Source organism: Stegostoma tigrinum, unplaced genomic scaffold, assembly GCF_030684315.1.
Source record: "Stegostoma tigrinum isolate sSteTig4 unplaced genomic scaffold, sSteTig4.hap1 scaffold_50, whole genome shotgun sequence".
NCBI classification, from domain to species: Eukaryota; Metazoa; Chordata; class Chondrichthyes; order Orectolobiformes; family Stegostomatidae; genus Stegostoma; species Stegostoma tigrinum.
The window spans coordinates 598,454-604,520 of record NW_026728430.1 but is presented as its reverse complement, the minus strand read 5'-3'; the positions used below and the strand labels follow the sequence as shown (position 1 = coordinate 604,520).

At 43.3% G+C, this 6,067-nt stretch overlaps 1 non-coding gene across 1 annotated transcript; it reads right to left on the bottom strand.

Annotated features, from left to right (window-relative positions):
- Positions 1 to 4,466: 4,466 nt before the first annotated feature.
- On the bottom strand, positions 4,467 to 4,539 carry trnav-uac (transfer RNA valine (anticodon UAC)). Its single transcript has one exon. It is a non-coding gene; the product is annotated as a tRNA-Val (tRNA).
- Between the last annotated feature and the right edge of the window lie 1,528 nt (positions 4,540 to 6,067).

Genomic DNA, 6,067 nt, shown 5'->3' with positions numbered 1-6,067 from the left:
TCTGTCAGATTGCCTCTCAATCACCTAAGCGCCAGCAAAGGACGTCCAAACCTATCCAGTCTTTCCATATAACTCATACTTCCATACCAGGCAACATCCGGGTCAACCACTTCCAACACTCACTCACTTAATAATATGCCTGCTACAATTGTGTGACCGAAACTCTGCACTAAATTCCAGAAGAGGCCTCACCAACGACCTGCACAAACTCAACATGACTTCCCAGCTCCTAACCTCAGACGACTGAGCGATGAAGGCAGGCGTACCAAGAGCTTGTTAAACCACCCTGTCTATATGTGACGTATACTTCAAAGAATTGTGTACCTGGTCCCGAAGAAGGCACCTTAACAGTGAGACAAAGCCTGTGGGCATGTCGGGAATAGCTTTGAATTTCTTTGACTACCTGCAGCTGAATAAGATTGATAGTTCATTCTCCATGAAGCATTATAAATGGAGCTGAACATGTTTTCAATTAAAATGTAAAATTAGACCCTTTCGAGTCGAAAGGGAGCTGTTGCTCAGAGATGCAATTCCTGCTTTAAACTGGTGCCTTAAAAAATGACCACATTCCGATGATTTGAGGTACATTTCATACTTTCTGAACTCCATCCAAGAAATTCACAAACAAAGATTTTTCTCTTTATTTGCATTTTGAACCCTCCCTTCTTCTCAGCAGAACTTTATTTTAAGCTGATAACATTTCCAACGAAAGTCGAATGTAACATTCGAACGGCTGAATGAGATAAATCTGATTCATTTTTAATTATTTCAGTGACCTGTGCAAGTTGCAGCAAAGTGAATAAATTGAAATGAGTTAAACAGCTTTTTCCCGCAATTTAACTCACTGCAGTCACCCTTGTGAGAAATATCTTTGATCTGAAAAAACATCACCTTCATTTCTCTCTCCGCATATCTTTCTTTGCATTGTGAACACTTGCAGGATGTTTATCAATCATTCAGTCATTTCCCAATTCACAGAAACTGGTGTTTTTTTTCCACAAACCTTGCTCAGAATTGACTTTGCTCATTACCCTCTTGTGCCACGACAAACTAAAATTGCTCCACTTGAGGCTTGAACTCACAACCTCAGCATTGCAAATGCTTCGATACTGTCAGTTTAGAACCAGGATGTTGACCAATTGTGCCACTGGAGCGGGATGCTACAGGGTAACTCCATATTTCAGATTATACCTTAATGGCTGGCAAATTGACTGAGAACTGGGAGATGATTGTCTTCACCGTGGTTCCTAAGTTGTTCGAGAGACTTGCTAAAATACACAGTTCTAAACTGCATTGAAGTGCATATTTTCAAGATTTTCCTTTACTGTCCCCTGAGCCCTTGATGTTTTTAGTCTGTAGAAATCTGTCAATCGCATTCTTGAACAGACTTAATAACTGACCTCCACAGTCTCTGTAGCACCGACTATCAAAGCCTCACCTCACCGTGAGTTATCTCCCCTCAGTCTGCTGTTTGGAGTATGTTCCTGTTGTGGGAAATTAACTTCACCACGTACCGAATGCTGCTCCTGGCATGCCCTCTAGCACTGCCCTCTTTTTACACTTGCTCAAGTGTCGTCCTGATCGTGTCATGGCTCCGTGTAACTGGGCTCAGGAAAAGAATACAGAGCAATGCCTTGCAAGATACATTTTGTTGGTAAAAAGCAGTTCATGGAGCTTTCTGCTTTGTTTAGTCTATTTGCGTGTTTTGCATTATTGAGAATTTTGAAACTCTGCACCTTATACACAAGTGCGGTTCATGAATATCTATCCTGAGAGGCTGTTGTGAATACTGACTCCTGGGAACAGCGCAGTTGACTCTCCTCGAGTCAGGAAAACAATTCCTCACAGATAACGTTACATTTCCCACTGTCATGGGCCTTTCACGCCACTAAATTCTTCACTGAATTCTGTTCAGCAACAATTCACCAACCTTGCAAAATTGACGCAACCGACAGGACACACGCTACATCAGCCGTAATCAACCTTCACCATTACTTCATTCAACGACACGTTCCAAGACTTTCATGAAGAGTGAAAGCATAAGGATATAACACAAAGGTAAATTGAAATTCACATTTAAAATTGTAAATTAAGAAGTGGCCAGAACTGGATTTAGAATATCATGTTTAACACCACAGCTAGAACAACCAGCCCGACAGTTGAGAAAACTACCCCTGAATCCCCAACATTTACATGGCAACTTGCTCCATGTGCCCAGTTGGAAACCCAAGTGAAGGAGCAAGCTGTCGGATAGAGCACCTGTGAGCATCCTCCATTGTCTGACCTAATGCTGCAACAGGAGCTGTCCATTACAGATGTGAGAGCAGTGGAGTAAAGGTGAGAAACTGGATACTCAGTGTTGTCGACTCACCATTCTCATCATCATGATAGCAACGTTTAAGAGGCATTTAGACAGACACGTGAACAGGAAGGTAACAGACAAATACGCAACCATTGGCAGGCAGTTGGGATCAGTTCAGTTCAGAATAGCGTTCGGCACAGACCTATGTTGCAATATTTTGTGTTCCATGTTATTGTTGACAGTTTTCTGCCTGAAACAACACTGAAAGATGGGAACATGGGAACAGGAAGAGGCCATTCTATCCGATTCCGCTTGTTCACCATTTCTTAACATCATGGCAGATGTAAATCTTCGGTGATTTTTCTGACCCCATCCTTCCAACTCCCATTGAGAATTTGACAGTTATATATCTCAAAATACGTTGAAGGTGACACATCAAATGAATAACTTGAATGCTACGTTGGATTTCCCGATAATTATGCTGGTTTGTCAGATGTCAAGACCATTCCGGTCGATCTCTTCTCTGAAAATTGGCGTGAAATGGCAAAGTTTCTCTTTCATTCAATGTTAGTTCTTTGGAAGGGAAGTTGAAAGAGATGATGGGAGGGAAAATCGTGTTCCTTCTCATTATCCCATCTCAACATCCCAACACAATTATCCAGAGATACACAGAAGGCAGATTCTGTACATATTGATAGAACGTAAAAGGCGATCACAACGCCAAAAAGGCGCTAACGCGACGGGATTGTTTTGTGTTGAAGAAGTGAAAAGCTCTCTCGCCTGAGAAACCTTCACGTCACTTGCTGAGGACTGAATAAGGGAGAAGGTGTTTCACCGGAGCTCATGAGCCTCACTTTCCTATTCCTCCTTGTTTAGCTTTCCTTCATCCTTTGCGAAAGGAAGAAAAGAAAATGGAAACAATATTATTTCATAGCCTGGCTTGTCCTTTCTGCAGTTTCAAGTCCAACGTGGCTTCGACTCAAAAGCGCACTTGAGCATTAGTTTCTGTACAAGAACGTGAGTCAAAAGGATCAAGCAAGCATTAGAATTCAAGAACGACAAAACATGTTATGAGGCTGTTCGAACCTCGGTGCAGGTGTGAGCTGCTATCTGCCTTGTCTTTCTCCTTAACCATCAATTTTCCTGCGCGGCTTTCTAGTCCTGGACACAAACAAATGTCAGACGGCAGCCAACTGATTTGGATGCCTGTGTTTGAAAACAAGGGAAAGCAACTCAATAAAATTTTACGAAAGTCCATGGTGCTTATTTAGAGACGCACAAAAGGCAGTTTATGAACACATTGACAGATTGTAAAAGGCTATCAGAGATGTCAAAGTGATGCCTACAGCATGCAATTGCTTTTTTGTTCAAGAAGCAAAAAGCCCTCACGCCTGAGTACCATCACTTCACATCCTGCTGACTGATTAAATTACATGTTGTTTCACTTGAGCTTCATGTGGCTCGCTTTCCTATCTCTCCTTGTTTTGACGTTCTTTATCGTCTTTGATATAAAGAAAAAAAATTGGATGTAACATTACTTGGTAGCCTGTTTCGTCATTTCCTCAGTTTCAATACCAGTGTGCCTTTGACTTGAGAGCACACGTTAATGCTAATGATTCTGCGAGAGCACAAGTCATGAGGTTCAGCTGAGCCTGTAAACTCCTTCACTCCTGTTGTTGGCTGAATGAGCCACTATTGCGTCCGCTGCTAAGAAATGCAAACATGTTTCTTTACCCCAAAATGTGGCTGAGGGCTTCTGGTTTCAATTCACGCATTTTGAGACATGGCAGACACTGACATAACTAAGACATTCAGAGGCTACCTTGAGGTACATTTGACAGAAAGGAATGCGCGGTGCACTGCAACACAGGCAAATCAACCTTGAGCTGGAACGCTTTCTCACGAAAAGCAAAGGCGACACTACTCCACTACAGAAAGGACGAGGGCACGCTAAATGCACTCTTAAAAGGGATGACCATTTCTGCACATTCAGGACGAGGAAGGAAAGAAATTTAACAAAGATTCATACTGCAATGAAATAGAACGATCCTCCTTTCCACAGCAAAAGCCGATATGGGCGACTTTATTCAAAGAAAGGTTGGCTGACAAGAACGCTCACCCCATGTCCATCCAGGAACCTATCGCTGTAAAAGAAGGGCACTACTGTTTCTGCCAGGCTTCGAACCAGGGACCTTTCGCGTGTAAGGTGAACGTGATAACCACTACACTACAGAAACACACCCGCTTTTCTGCCCTGCACACTGACCTTTCTACAGCATTGAAATTCACAGCTGTTTAACGCTTCACCTCTCTGTTTCAAATGGGTCGATGTAGTCCAGCGTTATTGGCATTATTGAAAAATAAAAGATATCATGTAAACCTGCCCAGAAAATATTCACGTGGTCATTGGCAGTGGTGCAGGTTTTGGACTGTATGATGATTCTGAACAGGCTGGGGCAGTTTTCTCTGGAACGTCGGGGGCTGAGGGACGACCTAACACAAATTTATAAAAACATCAGGGATATGGACATGGTAAGGAGTCAAGGTCTATATCACACGGTGGGCGGGTCCAAACCTGTAGGGTGTGTAATTAAAATGAGGGGCAGAAATTTAAAAGCAACCTGAGGGCTTTTTCTTTTTGCCGAGAAGGTGGTGCAAGTATACATTAAACTGCCAGACGAAGTGGTGGAGCCGAGTAAAATTATTACACTTCCAAGGCATCTGAATGCGTGTGTGAATCGGGAGGGTTTAGAGCGAGGGTTTAGAGCGATCAGAGATGTCAAACTGATGCTAACAGCATGCGATTGCTTTTTGTTCAAGAAGCGAAAAGCTCTCACGCCTGAGTACCATCACTTCACATCCTGCTGACTGATTAAGATAGGGTTAGGGTTAGGGTTGGTGATCATGTTCTCTTGTTGTTAGTTTCCTTCCTGTTTGTCCGATGTAGTGTTTCTCACAGTCTCTGCAGGGGATTCTGTCGATGACATTGGTCCTGTCCATGGCGGCGAGTGGGCCTTTAGTTCGGGTGAGCACCTGTTGTAGGGTTGATGTGGGTTTGTGTGCCACTCTGATTCCCAGCGGTCTTAGAACTCGTGGTGAGTTCTGATGTGCCCCTGATGTGTGGAAGTGTGATGAGTGTGTCGGGCATGTGGAATCTTTATAATGCTGTTCTGTAGGCATCTCCTGACCCAGTTCTTTGGATATCCATTATCCTTGAGCAACTGGCTACAAAAACACATGACCAATACTCACTCATCTCAATCCACATGGACAAGGAGAAGTGCGACTTCGACTGGGGCAAGAAGATCCTGGGACCGGCGAAGCAGAGACAAGCATGAGAATTCCTAGAAGCATGGAACTCCACGAAGCAGGCTATTAATAACCACATTGAACTCGGCCCCATATACATTCCACGACAGAGGAAACCCGGAAGTGAGGCAAAACATCGCAACGGACCCCAGAGTTTAAAAGCCAGGCGGGAAAACACACCGACGCTTCATCAGAGGTTGCACTGAGGAGATTACATAGCACAGTAACGAAACGTCAGCGGAACAACAAGCCAGCTCAGCGAGCCAACCAATCTCAACATAGTCATCATTAGATTCTTAAGTCGAGATTTTTTTTTAAGAAAGATCAAAAGTCACCATCTGTTGTGGCAAGATTTGAACCTGGATACCCAGTAAGTCCGTTTGCAACCGAAAAAAAAAACACAGATACAAGCACATATGAGACACATGTCAACATGACCATTGTATCTTTTGAAAC